The sequence below is a fragment of the Condylostylus longicornis genome, unplaced genomic scaffold, assembly GCF_029603195.1.
Source record: "Condylostylus longicornis isolate FDR11 unplaced genomic scaffold, ASM2960319v2 ptg000001l, whole genome shotgun sequence".
NCBI classification, from domain to species: domain Eukaryota; kingdom Metazoa; phylum Arthropoda; class Insecta; order Diptera; family Dolichopodidae; genus Condylostylus; species Condylostylus longicornis.
Window position 1 is genome coordinate 8,579,587 of NW_026577970.1, and position 20,046 is coordinate 8,599,632.

The following is a 20,046-nucleotide window of genomic DNA, read 5'->3' on the forward strand; positions in this document are numbered from 1 at the left end:
CATATACTTTTAGTTGTTATATTATAAATTTTTGTATACTTGTTTGTACACCGTTATGAGTTCTATATATATTTGACAAAAATTTTTCTTAGAAAAATGTTTTTAAAAAATATTTCTAATATAGAATTCGTTCAGTGAAGTGCTATAAAAATAGTTGATATGCTTTATAAATACAGTGTTATTCTAGAAATATAGTAGACATGTGTGTCTTTATATGACACCTCGTATATGTCTTTATATATTTTTGTATATACCTTTCCTGTTGATTATATTATTTGATATAAAATATCTGTATTATCAAAAGTAATTCGATTACGAAAAACAAATTAAAGTTATATTAAAAGTTTGTGTGCTCTGCAATAAGGTTTACATGAGCAACAGCTTTACACTAGCCAAACTACTCTGAACTATATAATATACAACAACTACATTTAAGACACACAACAAAAAAGGCTATGTGCCAATTTCGTGACACTATCCTTTACATAAAAATATTTTTATACTTTTGATCGTACCATTTGTAACAAAAGCACAAAAAACAACAAACTAAATGGTTTATATTTTATCATTTGTACCTAAAAAGGACTCTTTTTTTTCTCTGAATTCATAAAATATTTATTACTCTAAAAGAAATCAAGTTGGGTCAAACCAATGGTTTGTATTGTAGCACTTTTCCCTTCAACAAGTGAAAATTATGCTTTTAAATACAGTGTATGTGTAACTATCACACTATTAAAATTATTTTCATTCATATACAACACTCTTTCTAGGATTGCATATATTTAGGATGATGCAAACATGCAGTCTTTGAAATAAAGCAAAAATTAATATAAAGAGGGATTAACATAATGCTCGATTTTAAGGGTTAATTGTGTGAGTTAAGAAAAATAATTACATTTTTTAATGTCATGGAGTTTACCGTTAACTTTTTGCATTTATAGAAATTTCAAAACGCTTGCGGTTTCGGAAGTATAGGGTGTCAAAAATTCAAATTTTACAAATTTCAAGGGGCGATAACTTGAGAAGTGGTGGAGATGGAAAAAAATTTTCTTCTAACGAAATGAACTATTTGTTAATGTCTAAAAGCCCCTAAAATTTCAAGCTTCTACAGGCCGGGGTCTAGAAGAAAAACGACATCAAAAATTTGGAAAAATTTTTTCAAAATTTTTTATGTCGGACGGACGGACCGACAGAGTGAAACTAATAAGCACTTTTTTTCAAAAATTTTTTGGAAAAGTGCTAAAAACAGAAAAGCGTTAATTTACAAAACATATGAAAAATTATATTGTCGTAAGCTACTACAACAAAACAGGAATATGCTAAAATCATTCAATAACATTTTAATTAAGGTGATATTCGTGACATGTGTATTAAGGGTGTAAATTTAGTTAGGCTTAGAATGAATTTTTGAGAATAAGCCATAGGTGTATGAATTTACACATTTTCGTTTTAACGTGTTCATCTTTAAAAATTGAATAAATTTTATTCTATTTTAAAATAAAAACTTTTAATTTTCTCTATTTTTCTATTAAAGTTTTACACCAAATGGAAATTTTAAAATTTTGTGGAGGAAAATAGATTTTATTCCCAATTTAACATAAAATTCCTCAAAATAATTTAGATACTATCAAGAAGGCTTTGTAGTTTTAACAAAAGCTTTTTGAAAGACGTGACAACTGATGGAGTCCCTCAAATTGAATCTATAATTTTTAAATTTTTTATACAAAATGTAGTACTGAATTTTCGAATAAACCTTAATATGTTGCTTTTTGTCATACTCAATTTTTCAATTCAAAGTTATATTTTTATATTAAATAGTAAATTTAGTATAAAAACACATTCATTTATTTGATTTGAGAAGCTTCTTAAAACTGAAAGGTTTTATATAGTGATATCTCAGTAGTAATGCGAACAAAGTACTAATTTCTGGCTGGATTCATATCGGAGTGGTATAACAAACATTTAACAAAAAAGCTTAATTTCTCAAAATTGATGAATATTTTCTAGTAAATAACTGACAATTAATGCCAGCGGCAGGAAATAAATTCAAAGTTTTCACTCAATTTTTTTTAAAACCTGAGACTATACTAACAAGAATTAATTCGGAAACTATTTATTTTTCGACGTGAAAGAGGTGTACATTTACAAGTAAAATATAATCTCATTGTAACATCACTCTAGAATCTTATGTTTTAAATAAATTCATATTATAAGTTCTTTAATAAAACAATTTTCCATAGGTTGACTCGAGTGTATTGAAGGTTATTGTATGAAAATTGTTTTTTGTACTCAATTATCTGTTTGTAATCTTTAAATTGGCTTTTTAAATTCAAATTTTCAAAATTTTTTATCCAAACTCCTTTATCTTGAATTTTATAAAAAATTTTGATAGAATAAATCATTTTCCTACATACATAATAGCTAATGTAGAGCATATAATTTTCATTTTTTATTATTCTACTGCGCGATTATCTACTCAAATTACTGTAATTTTTATTAAATTTTTTTTTTTCATATAAATATTAAAGCAAAATACCAAAAAAAGATGAAAAAATTTAGACAAGTACCACTTGAGAAATCTTTCACTTTTTCTAATTTATGGTTTTAGTTGAAGTTAAAACCAAAATAAACTTTTGTAAATAAAATTCACAAAAATAACTCTATATATACTTATAGCAAAAATATGAATGAATAATTCCGTCTCGGGGATTAACACATATTGTGCAAAAAAGTTACATTTAATCTTGTTAAATATTTAAAAACTATGAAAAACAAAGAAGTATGATTGCTAAAATACTCAAAAAAAAAAGTTTCCACAATAATAAAACAAGAATAAAAACAAAAAAAAAATCATAGCAAACTTTTATAATAAAATGCACTTAACTTATACACACTTTACATAATATTTTTTTTTTCTCTTTACTTTTGCATACATATAGGGGAAGAATACATTTTTTTGCATATATATAGGAGAATCTATCATCTGATGCATAAAATTCTTATAGTTCAAGTCTTATTAACATTATTTTGTTGCGCTTGTGATTTTGTGTGTGTTTTTTTTTTTTTTTTTAATTTTTATTTGTTTTGTTTTTAGTTGGTTTTTTTGGTTTATAAACTGGAGTAAAAGTTCAAAAATTCTTTATGTTTTAAATCAGCGTTGTAAAATAAAGGGGGAAAATAGCAAAAAAAAATTTTTAAAATCATTCAGTTGTGTATTTTACAATTTTTATTGAGATTTTAGAAATTGTAACGAAGAGTTATAAATATGAGATAAATTTTTTGGCGAAATAACTATGGAACTATTTCTTTTGTTGCCTCCTTTTTTCCCGACTATAAAAGCCGTATATAAAGAATTTAAGTATGTATAGCTGAATTAGATGTTAAAAACAAAAACCATTCGACGGGGTTTAATAAGGAGAATTCTAATGAACTTTGGATTTCGAAATTTTTGGATGTGGCATAGCTCTCCAAGCAACAAATTTTGTCCGAGAAATTTTTCATAAAATCAGTTCTGTAAGGTATCAAGAAATTTTCAAGACAAGTTCGAAAAAGTTAGTAAAATATCAAAGGAAAAAAGCTTGAAGCATTCCGTCGAAAGTGTTCTACAACTTTTATTCAGGGACAATTTTTGCAAAATGTCCTTAGGGGCAAAAAACTTTCTAATAGAATAGTAATATCGAATATATGTATTAACTTATCGTATACAATATAATACCCTTTTGACATAATGTACTTTAGAGGGATCTGCTAAGGCTACAAATTATGTTTTGAAAGCATTTTAATAATCGGTTTCGTGTGTAGTCCCTAGTTCCGAAAATATAGAATTTTTTTTTTTGAAGTAACACAATTTTTTTTTTTTTTTTGCGGTTTGCTAAGGTTGTCGCGTCGACATAGAATTTATGCTTAAGACATAGAATTTAATTTATGCTTTTGTGCTACTTTGTTTTTCTGTAAAGCGTTTCGGAACCCCAAAATATATTTTAACTAAAGATGTACATAGAACAAGTTTTATATAAAATAAATTTTTCTGGTTCTGGGTGGGTAGTTTAATAGTTAGCAGTGCAAATAGACGTACGTTTAAATTAATTATACCATTGCCAATTAAAGGATTCGATATTTTGATGCGGCGTATAACAAATTTAGAAATAATTCTTCCATGCCTTTATACAATCCGAATTTACAGTTGATTATTTCTGGTTAATTTTACACTACATTGATTGCGTATATTATTGTGGTGTGTATTATACTGTAAAAATTTTGATATTAACATCACTGATTTGTAATTTTAATGCATGCATGTGCCGTACGAAATAATTTTGTTATAACAATAAGTTATTCTAAAATATAGAAGAACAAAATATATATACATACAAGCGTATAGGTACAGAAAATGCAACAAGAATAACTAAGCTACGTATTTTGTTCATACAGAAGAGTATGAGAGAAGTTTTTTTGCTTTTTTTTTTAATTTGGTTCCTGCACAAATAGTTTACCTTAAAAGTTGTGTTTAGAAAATTTTTACATTTTTTTGAACTCGAAAGTTTTTTAAGTTTTTATTTTTTTTTTTGTTTTTCTTTTTTCTATTCTTGTTTTGCAATGTGGTACTTGTGTGGTTTACTTGTTTGTGGTAAGTTACTGTTTATGACATAAAATGAAAAATTATTTGTAATAAGCTGCAAAAGCGTACATATTTCATATTAAAATATTATTAAAACATTCATACAGTGGAAAAAATTGAAAATTTGAAATTGTAAAAATATAACAAAAACGATTAAATATAACAAATACGATTAAATATAACATAAAATAAGAAGGAAAAAATAATCTTAATATTTAAATAATTTAAATGTTATATAACATTTAAATTTAATGTTAAAATTTGTTAAAGTCATACGAATTAATTAATTTAAGTCAAATATGAGATGAAATTTTGTTGAATTTGAATTTAAATATGCAATTTATTGTTTTAATTAGGAAACCTAACATTGCATTATTCAGTTTTAATGAAATATCAATTTTCTATCGGAATGGAATCGGTATAGATTTTGAAGATTTTGGGTTATAAAATTTTCAATTATTTTATGATATAGTGTTTAATTACTGAAAGCATAGCGAAACTGAAAATTAAAACTAATGAAATTGAAATGTGCTGTTTTACAATTAATATTTGGCAAATAGCTCTGATAGCAATTAACCTCAGTCTAAGTTTATATTTAGTAAAATGTATTTATTTTGTGATTCAACTTACCTGTTACAAATTCTTTGCCTTAGACATTTAATTGCTCGGTTTTATTTAAATGCGGTGTATTCTATTCTTAACGCATTGTTTTAAATACTGCTGTCGGCCCCGTCTTAGAGTTTGTTGTGTTGTAAACGTAAAAACAGGCTCCGTACAAAATTTTTATTGAAACTCATAACAGTCTTTACAAAAATGTAATGAATGTGGCTGTTTACTTAAAAATAAAACATCTTAATATTAATTTAAGTTCTGTGAGGGCAATAATTTTATTTTTCATGTAGAGAGGACCCTCTATAACAAAAATCTCTATTTAACGAACAATTTTGTTTGGCAGTACCGTTTTTAAAAATTTTTCATAGAAAAATATCTCTATTTTATGATTCTCTATTTAACGCAATTCTCTATATAACAAACAAATTTAATTTTCCATTCCAATTTTTCCTGCCCTTATAACGAACAAGAAAAAAAGACCTTAAAATAATCTTTTGTCAATTCGACTAAAAAAATTTGGCGACCAAGCTTTCTTTTATTTTAACTGGCATTTGGTTAGTATTGACAATTGACATGTCAATTAGTAACAGTGGTTTATATAAAGAGAGTTATGTTTTATTTATGCTCAAACATTTCAGAATAAGTTTTAAACTTTGGTATATGCACAAATTTAAATTTTTATAATGTTTATGTACATAACATACTTGTTGCATTTTTTTTCGAAATTCTGTGTATACTATAACTTTTTGTTCGTAATAAAGAGGACATCTTCATATTACGAATTGTGCTCGTAATATAGATCTCGTAATTTCTATTTAAAGAAATCTCCACACTACGAACAAAGCTCTAGGAATTATGGGTGTTCGTTATATGGAAATTCTACTGTAATTTTTTGCAACAAAAAAAAAAGAAATGTGCCTCCTTAAAAACCTTCATATTTTTTCTAAAATTGAGAAAAATTTTTATAAATAAAGTCATCAAAGTTTGTTTTTTTTTTGTTTTGGTCAATTTTAGTAATAATTTCAAAATATTTTTTAAATTCTTGTCAAATAACATTTTATTATTGAATTATAAAACTTTATTAAAATGTCAAATTTGAAACATGTGTTTTTTATGCGAAATTATATTTGAAAAAAAAAATTTCTTTTCCTATTACAAAAAACATTTTTTGTTTCCTAAATCAAAAATAATTTCCAAAAGTTTTCTTAAATTTTTATAGGAATAAAATAAAAGCAATAATTTATTTGAATCTTGTATGAAATATGAATTTCATTATGGTTATTAAATGATAAAAGATTATTTTATAAGTTTATAACTGCTTTTAATATTCAGAAAAAAAATTTAATTATTAAAAAGTTTTTATTTTAAATTGATTTTAATAGAACAGTAAAGGAATCAAAGGGGCTGGGAATGGGTTTTTGTGAAAATTTTATTTGGCAGGACTTTAGCTATACTGTTATTGGTATAAATATTCAATATTTATGTTCTGATCATATTTTTGGAACATTGAATACAGAAATGACCTCTTTAACACAATAAACATCTCGTACAGCTGAATATATCCATGACGATACACCAAAGTTCAATCTTAAATTTTATATATGTATTTGCAAAAATTTTAGTTATTTCCCGAATTTTACAGGCCGTTTTTATTAGTTCTTAGTTTTTGTCAATAAATTTGTTATGAATACCATAATATCAATTCTCGTAGCTTAGTTTGCTTCTAAATTTGATGCCATTTCATAATTTTATGTAATTTTTTAAAAAAGAGATTTTAAAAGAAGTGCAAATATTTTTTTCAAACATCGTTTCATTTGAAAAGAGTTCACATAGAGCATTATTTTGTGTTTTGCTCATAGCGTGAGCAAATAAAATTGAGAAATGGAAGGCATCATTTATTTTTGTTATTTGCAAATGAGAATTTAGAAGTGTTTTGATTTTTGTACCGTGATTTTTCAACTTTGTTATAAAAATAGCAAATCAATAAATAGAAGAAAATTTAATTACGGCAATTGAAGTTCAAATTCAATAATTTTATTCATCTCATTTGTTAATTTTATAAAAAAAAAGAAATAAACTCATAATATTTAGTTTTTTCTGGAACAGTAAATTTTCTATACTCCAAATTTTGTAATTTTTTTTTCAAAAATTGTCAGTTTCCTACTTTTCACTCCCTAGTAACAATTCCATTTGATTTACTTTTTATATTATATAAATTTTAAGCAATAAAAATTTCTATTTAAATTTTTAATAAAAAAATTTCCTTTGTCTTCTTCTCTAGGGGTTTCAGGAGAAAATTTTCATGTCATTTAAATGCAGTTGATTTTGCTATGATAGGCGCGACATTATTATGGTAAAATAAATTTAATAAAGATATTAGACTAGAATACATTGGAATAATTAAAAATTTATAATTTTTTTTTTTTTTAGAAATTAAGCACGTTCTAGCAAGCTATCACGAATTGTAATCTCTTTTATGAAATAAATTCGTAAATCTATTCCATTATACGTATAATATTGCAGTCTAAGCGTAAAACAGAAAAACAGAAAGCAAGAGAATGTTGCTGGTTCAGATTTTCTATTTTGTTAAATAGAATAATTTGTAATTTTTTTTTCTAAAACTTTTTCGAACTGTAATACAAAAATCTTTGAAATTTTGTCTTCGACTTTTTATTTAAATTTTTATTCTTTTTTTGGTTTTTGCCTTTGTTTTAAGAATTTTTATTTATTTTAATATTGCGAAATTTTGATTTTTTCGGTGAGACTACGATAAGATAAAATCGTTTCAGTTTCAAGAAATCATACTACAAAATTTTTCTATATAATATTAGGCATAGAAGAATTTACTTTTTGTTATAGCACGTGCTTTAAAACAAGGGCAACAACAATGACATTGAATCAAAAATTGAAAAACAAGAAATACAAAAGTACAATAACCAATTTAAAGCGGAAAATATAAAAATATAAAGAAAAAACAAATCCTATATTTTCTCCCATAAACGTTATCATCATCATTACCATCATTTATCATTATCATCATCATTATTATTACGATAAACTTTTTCTATATTGATTTAATATACACAAATAGGGTGTTCTACTTTTAAGAAAATTTCAAAATTAATTTGAATTCATAAAATTGCAAGAAATTTCTCATATTCATTCTTATTTGAGAGAATGTAAATAAAAAAAATCTGATGTGGCCAGCACATAACCGACCGCATTTTATATTGTCTAGTTAAATGAAAGTGTTACAGAATATTATAAAAATGTCTGTTAAATACTTCTTTCCAATTTTTAGGACATTAGTAAGCTTATAGTTAACATACTTAGAAAAATGTAAATTTGGCTCTTAGTAGAGTTTCGCTTTGTGCTACCCGAATTCCCTGAAATTCTCGCCAGTTAGTTTCGGTAACAACCAGAACTCAAATATCAAATTTCAAGAAATTCCATCAATTTGTTCTGTGGATATGGTGAAAAATGTAAAATCGGCCCGCAAATCAATTCTCGAGCCCTGATCTTTCCAAAACAGTTATATGTTCATTGCTTTAATATGAGGAATTCATATATTAAATTTCAATGAAATCGGTTGATTATTTCTTTTTATATACACAAAAATATATATTTGGCCCGTAGTAAACGTCTAGTTGCCGATGCCTGATTTCTTCCAAAACATACGAATTTTTGCGGACGGTCGTGCTGAGCTTATATATAAAATTTCAAGTAAATCGGTTGAATATTTTCTTCAAAATGTTCAAAAATGTAAAACAGGCCCGCTAAAAAGTGCAGTTCCCGAGGCCTGATATATACCAAAAGTTGATCGATCCGTGCCATGGTGGAAACAAACTTACATATAAAATTTCATAAAAATCGGTTCAGCAGAACTTAAGATACACGCGTGCACACTCAGACCGACAGACCGACAGACCGACAGACGGACAGACCGACAGACCGACAGACCGACAGACCGACAGACCAACAGACCGACAGACCGACAGGTTGCTAAAAATAGTTTATTTACACTTCCCTACTATGGAGAAGTACGTTCCCACCGAAAACTCGATGTGCAAAATTTGTTGCCATCACACATTTGTTGCCATATTGTTTACACAATACGGTCGGTAAAAAGAGAGGGAGACTCAATATTTGATTTTTTAGTAATACCGTTATTAGAGAAATGTATGTTACCGAAATTTTTCTTTTAATTTATTTTTTAATATTTAGAGCAAAATATTATTTTGCTCTAAATATTTGTTTTTCAATTTTGAGTTGATTCCGATATACCGTAATTATTTAATTGTAATTTTTTTTTAATTGTAAGTTGCAATTGAATTTAGCTTCTATAGAATTTCCATAAGAAGACAAATAAAAGGAGTAGATTAAATTTAGAGCTTATAATTTTAACAAAGAAATTGTAATTATATTAGGCTTTTTCTACAATTTCGGAACCAAGTTTAGTGATAAAACTTTCCTAGAATAGTGGTAGCTTATAGCAGTTTGAAAGTTTGAAATGCAATGTGACTGCAGATTATAGATTATTGAAGAGAGATATGGGCAGAGGAAGTCCCTCTTTCCGACCACCCCAGCCAGTCATGGCTTATTGTAGAAAGCCTCGTCCAAATCATCTGCCCCTTCTGGCGACCAGAGCAACACTATCACACATATAATATATATGACCGTCTTTTACCACCTAGTGGTTAAATTTTTTGCATGAAAACTCGAGCGAGTTCATAAAAAGTTTTACATTTTTTTTTATTCGAATTATTTTTTGTTGTATAACCACAGAAATGTTGGGTTATAAAATTTAAAGAATCTCAAGAAAACAGTTGTTAAAATCAAAAATTGACTAACTAACCTTGTGTTACACTTATTGTATATGTAAATTTATTTCTGTATACATTGTGTACTTACATATTTCTAATATATCTATATATGTATGTATAGATGAATTCCTTTAACATTATTTGTACATACATAAATCCAAGCTACTAAAAAGAAATTAAAAATTCAAGTCTCGAAAAACTTTTGAATTAATTTTTCAAATATTTTCATTTTAAACAATAAAAAGAAAAAAAAAAGCATAAACAATAAAAAAAATGAAAAAGAGAATCAAGAGAAAACAGCAAGCAAGTACGAGAGAAGAAAAAAAAAGGAGGTCTTGTCCAATCTAGGGTAAAGAAATTTGTTGTTTTTTATGTTTTGTACTTGTACTAACTTGATTTTTCCTGTTTCTTTATAAAACGGACCAACAACAACAACAACACTATAACTAGGCAACTAAGCTACTTGATAAAAATGTTCATGGTAATGTCATTCTTAGCAGAACATGCTTTAATACAAAAAAAAAAGAAGAAAAATGAGAAAAAATAATATTTTTTTTAGAACCGAAAGCCATCTAATTTCAGAGGATTGAACATGTCAATAGTTAACTTGTTTTTTTCCCCTCTTCAGTATTTTCTTTTAAAATTCTTTACCAATTTGATTGTGTTTTTTTATTCTTGTTAAAATAAAAATGTCCTTGCAAGAGTATGTGATAAGATAAAATAATGAAAATTCTTTGGTTTATAGTAAGTTTAAAATTGAGATTAAGATGGATAAATCGATTTGTATTATGATGCTAAGTGACTAATGCGATTATGAATTAAAATAGTCATGGTCAATTGATATGAAACATAGCTAAGATATTTTTATATACGTATTAGTATAAGTGGACTTGCTTGGACTTAGAAATATTCATGGAACTTAAGAATATAGAAAGAATTTTTAATGTTAAGTAGTCTGTCCTTCTTATTTTAAATATCGTAGATTGTGTGAGATGTAAATTCATTCGTAAATGTCTTTGAATTTTAATAAAAGCTCTGTACATGCATTTTATAATGGTACTGTTTTACAATATAAAATTCAGTAATCAGTAATTACATATAAGTCTAATTGGCATAACTGCTTGAAACTGTTATACTCTTAAATAATTTAGAGTATATTTGAGACTTAGGAACCCTAATTCGCCGCCCGGATTTAATTTTAATTAATGTAATTATAATCTCATCTTTTGGTAATAAAATCAATAAAATGTCTATTGTTGTAAGTAAGATTTCCTGGACTTTGTGCTTAAGTTTGTTTTTGTTGTTAATTTCGCTAAATTCTCGGATATTACACAACTAAATGTAGCCCCAAGAATGTGAAAATATTAGAATTAAATTATTCGACGTAAATACGTCGTTTGTGGGTCAAGTATTCAAAAAATTTTTATTTTAGTAATAATATCTAAAATATGCTCTGATTCTTTTAGCATCATACATTTGCTACAGTCAACGAACTATGTGAATATATAATAAATAAATACTTGCTCAATTCTGCTTTAATTACAAAAAAGCGTTAGCTAGTAATAGCTTTTAATTTTTAGAAATTTCAGTAGCTATTCTAAAATTTTTTTTAATATAGTTTTTAGGCAATTTAGTGTTAATTACATTTTTAACTTTCTGATGATTTTCAATAATTTTAAAAGAAGATTAGTTTCATAATATTATTTAGCCTACAGGCAACACCTGTGCGTAAAAAGTTTTGAGAAAAAATAGAATAATAGGTAAGAATGTTAAAATTTTGTTTATAAATTTTATTTCCTTATTAACAAAAGATTAAAAATATCCGATATTTTATAATATTAACATAATCCTCAAACTTATAAAATAATTTTTTGAAAATTTTAATTTAATCCAGAAATATTTAAGATTTGGAAATACTTTTGTCTTTTTTGAGTGAATATTTTTATTTGAAATAAATTTCAAAGCTATTTTGAAAACTTAACAAAAAAATTCATCAATATGTTCAAAAAAACGAAAAACAAAATCAATCTACTACCATTTTCTCACTTGCTTTCCTTATTTTTTTTAAGCTTGGCTAGAAATGTACCTACTATTTAAAGATAAAAATCTACTAGATCGATTATGATTATTAAATTTTTATTCCTTGCCCTTCTATTCTTTTTTTATGCGATTTCGAATTTTCCTTGCCTTGAATCATATTCTTTTAAATATAATATTGAAAGTTTGAGGACAATTTCATATTATTCAATTTCAAGTATTCGTAATTTTTTATTTAATATCTCACAATCTATTCTCCCTCTATCTGCTGTGCTTTCTTAATTTGTTGCATTTTATATGCATTATAATTTATGTTTTGACAATGTATCCTAAAAGGCTGATATAATGCAGAAATTTGATCTAATTCATTAAAATTTATTTTCCAGAAAAGATTTATTTTTCTAAATAAAATTTATATACCTTGCATCTCTTGATTTATTTTAATATTGCATAATATAATTGTAATCTTATAATCAATCTCAATGGAATTTTGATGTTAATTAACTTTATTCTGATCTAAATAAGTTCTCTTACAAAATCATATATAATTATAATAAAATATCACAATAAATTCTTTGAGTACCTTATGATAACATTAATTATTAATCTCAAACGTTGTTTTTAAATTATTATAAAAATTTTTCATTGATTTTCATTCTTACTCTATATTATATTTTAATAAGAGATTAAAAATGCATCGCTTCATATACGTCTTGTAACCACACTCATTATTTGAATATGATTTAATTTCTAAGAGAAAATTTACCAGCGCCTACATGTCTACCATGGAAATAACAATTTCAAATACATATATTAGAAAATTATGTTTATTGGTTCCAATTGTACTTTAAATTTCCTCTCTAAAATGGGAATTTTAACGTGAAATTTTTTTTATAAAATTGGGAAATTAAAATTTTCATAAAAAATATCCTTTTGTTTTGCTGAATTACATTAATCCTCTTTTATGAATTTTTCCCAATATTATTGTTGGAGAATTTGGCTTTATTCTCACCAGAAATTTAGTACTTTTCTCTCACAATAAAAATTTATAGTTTATTAAATACAGTTAGGATATTTGAAAGTGAGAGAGAGAGAATTAATTACGTTTCTGTACTGATAAGAAAATTAAAATTTCCTTTTCCTTTACATTTATTTGTATTGATTTTGTCAATGTATTAAAGGGTTTTATGTAGAATAATGTATGTAGAATATTTTTTATCCTGATATTGTTAGTATCCAAGACAATAAAGTAAATTCAGTATGAAATAAACCGGTATTGATAGAATACGTAAAATTTATTTTTCGATTCACATATTTTTTCGTACTTTTTGAAATCTCACAGATTATTTTAAGAATTTTCGTGGGAACATTAAAAATGTATGTAAATATTTTAATGAATTCGAAATGGAGTATGAAAAATGAATTAGTAAATATAAATTTAATTGGAATTTAATGAAAATCCGTTTACTTTATATTCTATTTCCATTAAATTATTGATATTATTTTTTAAGTAAAAGTAAAAATTAACGTGAATTCATTCAACTTTTAAAGTTTTTATCAAACGAACAGGAGGATAAAAAATCTAATTTGTTGAATTCTAATTTTTTGAGAATATGTGAAAGCTCAAGTAAGTTATTATAATAATTGTAGAACGATTTAAAAAAAGAAAATAATTAAATATTGCATACTTCTAGGGGTAATATGTATTTTTTAATCAATTTTATTATTACATTTTTTACATAAAAAGAAAAATTTAATATTCTATGAATGCCAAATTAAATTTACTTGTTTAACGATTTTGATTCATGCTCTATGAAATATTGTGGTATACAATACGTATGACTACATAAAAATACTGAGAGGTGTAAAGCAGTTTTTACTTACGTTAAAAAATAATTGAAAAATTACAAATTTTTATAAGAATTCAATTTTAAACACAAATTATCTTCTAAATAAATTCAATTAAATTGACACACGGCTATAAAATAATTTTCTGTACTTATGGCCATGGTTGATCACAGATTAATTATTTTTTAATTTCAATAATGAAAGTGCTCAAATGAACTTTGATCTATATTTTGGGTATTTACTGTCATCATTTCCATTTCTTGTTACTTTTTTCAAAAAAAAAAAATTCAAATAATTAATTTCATAAAATTCTTTTTCCCTAAGATTGTACCAGATAGATTTTCCCCAATTTTAAGCAAATCTATCTGGTAAAAATTGATTTTTCGATGGCCAGAAAGCATGCGGAACTCAAATTTTATTTTAATTTGCCATAAACTCAAAGTCTTTCTTGACTAAAAGTCAAAACCGAGTTAAATATTTTTTATAATAAATACAACTAACAAAATTCTGTTAATATCACCTTTCTCACTCTGATAATTTGAAAATTATTATAATAAAAGAAAACGGTCTGAAGAGATTTAAGACCCTAAAAAACTCAATGTTTTAGATTAATGATCCAAATTAGAATTAGCATTTAAAATGTTTTGGTTTATGGGTTTATAAGTATAGATTTTATACACCGGGTATTTTTTAGGGTATATATACTTAGCGTTAAATTTAAACGAAATTTGATGTTTTTCCTTTCAATATTGAATATTTCTACAAATTTTGCTATCCTCCGAATAATACTTCACACCTTAACGGGACATGAACTTTTTAAATCACTTTGCGGAATTCTTGATTTCAAAACTGCAGACTATTACGTCAAGATTAATATTATAACAATATAATATTAATATAAGAAAATTTGAATGAATTAGCTGGAGATGATTCAAGAAAGTGCTCTCTCAAGTTATTGCCCCCATATTTTTTTTTTTGAAAAATATAAAACAAATTTTTCTTTTACATCTGTTCTTCTAACCGTCAGTGCCTACAAAAATATCACAACGTGTATTACTTTCAAAATTAAATTTGGTTTGTGTCCGTAATAAATAATATATCAGAATAGTTATAGTAGCTACTGGGATTTATTTTTAAATTTAAATTCAGAAATTTTTAATAAAAATTTAAAAATGAAATATTAATTTATATTAATAACAATATATGTAAAAAAATAAAAATATTTACATTTAAAATTCAATTATTAAAAAATAAGTAAGCAATTTATTTACTTTTAACAATTCAAAAGAATTTCGACTTTTTACTTTTATTTTTTGATTGAAAAAATTTTTTTTCCTAACAAAAACAAACACCGAAAATAGGAAAATTTATGAATGTAAAAATGAAAAAAATTTGAAAATTTTCATTGGTTATTTTTGTTTTGTCTTTTATCAGGAAATTTCAATTTTTCTGTGAAAATGAAATTTTCAATTTTCAATTAGTCCTTTAGAACAACAAGCAAGCAAAAAACATAAAATGTAAAAATTAAATGAATTTTTTTTCTTTTGGGAATTATAAAAAGGATTTGGTTTGCAAAATATTTTTTTGTTTATTTTTAAATTCTTTTTTACAATGTATTGGGAAGACGAAGATGATTTTAAGGTTGAAAATTTTTTAATGAAACAATGTATATGAAAGTAATAAAGTAAAAAATGGATTTAATGGATTTTCAATGAATGTGAAATGAATGACTGGATTTTTTTTCATTATAAAATATTAATTATAAGCCTCTTTTAATATTTTTCGAATAAATTTTTGAAATTTGTACATATATTGTATGTACATATACAAAGGAATAATAAATTTTGTATATAAATGCCATTTTGTTATATTGGGAATGAAAATATCGATGACTATAATAAAAATATTAAGTATACAGCAACCATAACGTGAGGGATTAAATTTCGTCCTCGAAATTTTATTACGTATTAAATGACAATTTTAATTTTGATCGATTGAAATGATTTTTAAAGGAAATTTCCAATTTATCAAGAGTGTTATACACGTAATTTTGCTTTTTTATCAAAAATTTTTATTTTTTTTATTAAATTAACTGACAATAATCTTTGTTATATTCATTTCGAAATGGTCTGGTGTTGGAAAATTTTCTCCAGTAATATCTTTAAAGAGAAATTTTTGGGAAATACAAGAAAAATTTTGAAGTTTATTTTTACTGAGCATACGTTGTATAAAGTAAGGAAGTTCTTGTGATGGCACCAAATTTCCGATATTATCAGTTTTCGACGAACAGAAAAGCTAAATAACGAGCTCCTCAGAAACTGGACCAAAATTATATATTTGCAAGTACAATATCTGAATTAACTAGTAGGTTGCTGTTTTCTCTCATAAATGTTTATCAAATGTTTATAAAATAATAAAACTATTGGAAATGGACAACGTGGTGGTTTACATGTGCTGTTCACATTGGATTTTTGCATTTAAGTTTTTAGGGTATGATTTACTGTTAAAAGTTCATCAACTTGCCTGATCTCTTAACGTTCCATAAGTTCTTGCAGTTCTAGGAAATCTTTTGTTGTTTCATGTGTATGAAAATTATGAATTTATCTCAACATATTTTATGCCATTAGAATTTAGGCACATACTATTTAAAGTATTTCAATTTCATTTTTAAATTCTTTTTGCAATTAATGATTTAGTCATCTGAAAATTATTGTAAAATAAAAAGAAAAATAAAAATTCTTTTTGTTGCCTTATCACAAAAACCAAAAAATTTTTTTTTTTCTAATAGGTTGCTTCCTTAAAATAAGAGAAAAATCTGATATGGTCAGCACATATTTGCTAATATAGCGAAAAAAAACTTGATCAAAAATATAAATGAGACTTCTATAGTGAAATTTCTATATCTGAGTTTTGTGATAACTGGAGTCGAAGTATGAAATTTCAAAGAAATGGGGTGATGTTTACTGTTCATACAGGTTTAAAAATGTTAGTCCGGCTATCCAGTTGCTGGCACCTCATTTTCTTAAAAAATCATTAGTATCAGTCGAAAACGTATATATTCGGGTTCTAATAAAGTTTCAGTTGCTAAGAGCGAATATACCCAAAGAGTTTATTAAATAGGGGCTTCACAAAAAATTCAGATCTAAATTTTCTTAAAAAGTTTCATAAAGTGCAGTTTCATTAACTTCAGGTACAGGAAAGAACAGGGAAAGATATGCAATCTCATCGAAAAATCGACCAGCGAAATTTGGTGACATCATAACAAACCACCTTATTGTACAGTTTACGATTAGTAATAATTACTTTTAAGTTAGTAATTAAAATTGTTTTTAATAAGTTACTAAGTATTTCAAAATTTATGATAACTTGTAAATACTTAGTAATTTCTTGAAGCAATCACTAAATATTTTCAAATTTTTTATGACAATAATAAGGTTACAACATGTTCGATGTAAAAATCTCATTCGAACATGTTTCATAATCAAAAATGTTCGTATATTGAAATTTCATTTTGGAAATACATAATTAGTAGCCTATGTATGCTAAATTTATAAAAAAAATTTTTAATTAATTCAAATCCCTATTCAATTATTTTTAATTTAAATTTTAAAAGCATTTTAATCAATGAACTGAATTTATGAAAACAATTTGTTTTATTGAAATCAAAATTTTCATCAATAAGAAAATTATGTATTTCTAATATAAAATAATGTATGTATATATTTATAACATATGTGTGTAATGCAATGATGAATAAATTCTGAAAGTAATTTTATAATTCAACTTGCATATTGGTATACAGTTAAAATAACAAAACTAGTTATATTTCAAGGATAATAAATATACCAATCTTATTTTCATGTTTCAATAAAAACCACACATAGTTCACACGTACATAATATTAATATGTATGTGTATGAATAATTATAATATTATGTTTATATAACTAATGTTTATTTAATTCGAAGAGGTTAGAAAAACCTTAACTAATCACAAATATGTATTTTTATTTTTGCAAGATGATTTTCAATTATATTATGAATTATTTTGTTGAAAATTAGTTCAAATATATTATGTATGTGTTAATACATATTATATGTATGTATATAGAGAAAATTTATATACCAAAATTAATCAATCATGAAAATAATCCTTCGAAAACCTACTTATTTCAATAACTGTATATTCGAGTATAGTATACAATCATTATTGTCTTGGGGATATCTACACCTATATAGACACTATAATATATACATACTAAATTTAATTTATTTGAATAAATCAAACTAGTCAAGGGGAAATAAATTATAATATATATATTGTACATGAATACATATATATAGATTTCCACCTTGAATGGAATGTGTTCATATCAAAATAATATTTAAATATACACAATTATATTATACAAGGTGTTTCGATTAATACGTTTCGAATAATGACGAATAATTTCAGGGATGATTCTTTGATCAATTTCCAGTAAAAAATTGTATGTCGCATGGTTCTGAAGCTATAAGCATTTACTTATATGCAGGAGAAATCTCGTATCTTTTTTTTCAGTAGACTCTAGCTCGAAAATGGGTATATTTGCACCCTCTTCTCCTTAAATTTGAAAATTGATCAAAAAATTAATACTGAAATTATTTGCCGTCTTATGCGAAATACCCTGTACATTATGTGAGGATAAAAATAATTATGTATTCATGTGTATATATATATTATTTTTGATTTATTTATTAAATTGAGTAGTCCTTAAAATGATAGAAAAGAGAATTGATAAATTAATATCGTAAATGATTTAGTGAAAAGAAAAATAAAAAAAAAAGAAAAGAAAATTAAAGCAAATCTTCTTTTTAGTGTAAAGGATTTTGACTACACATACATATATTTTAGAAACTATATAAATAAATTTTTGAGAATTAGAATCTACTAATGGCCCTCTTAAACCATGGTTGTAAATATAATTTAGATAATAATGGCAGCGATTGTGGGTATATAATAAAGTTGCACCTGCAAATGTAGGCCTTTTAACAAAAAGTTTTTTAAATATATAAAATAAACTCTTTGAGTTGTGTGGAATTTGCCTGAACTCGCTTTCTAAATTAGTCCAATTACAAAAGGGCCCGTCCTTGTCATAAAAGAAACAACTTGTGAAAATTTACCTTATTCGTTTTTAAGTATTCGTTTCGGACAAGTTTAAATCAACGCAGAATTTTATGCTGATCAAGCATATACATATCCATACCTCAGATGATTTCAAGTAGTTACGAATTCCAAAGGTGCAAGTTATAACCCGCAATATCAAATAATATTAAAAATTTGCATTATGTATGATGATTTTTTAATTCAAAGCCGTTGAATTTTCCACGCAAATGTATTGCATGAGAGTAAAAGTTTGAAAGAGAAATTGTGTAGAATGGTTAATTGTTTTCATACCTTCCACATCAAACTAATATTATACATTCAAATATATTAAATATTTGGTAAATTCCAATAAACTTAAAATTACTTAGTTAGTATTCAAAGACTTTAATATTGCTTAGTTAATATATTATTGGAATTTCAGTAAACCATTAGTAAATTAAGCATAATTATCTTTAAAAATAATTTTATTCTCTGAAAATATTTATAAATTGCTTAACAAATAAAATATTTGTTAGAATTCATTACATTTTCTCGTATTCATTAAAAACTCATATTTGAATATTCAAAATATAAAACAATATAAAATTTCCATTTTTCACAAGTTATCAATGCATCAATCATTTTAATTTTCCAGGATATTACACATCTCTCTTAACATGTCCTTTTATGCAAATTCTATTTAATTGCAATTAATATTTTTTGTGCACAATGAATGTATATTTTGCATAAACTTTTCCTTTAAGCCAAGAATGCCGACGTTATAAAATTTTACTAATAAAATTTAATTAGAAAAAAACTTTTACCATGAAAATCTATATGCACGAGTTCAATGAACTTATAAGAATAATAGAATAAAATAAAAATAAGCACAATGAGTAATGATAAATAAACGGAACGCATACATTTTATTATTTTTCGGTTTACTCGTGCGTTTATTTACTAAACACAATATTTTATAAACTA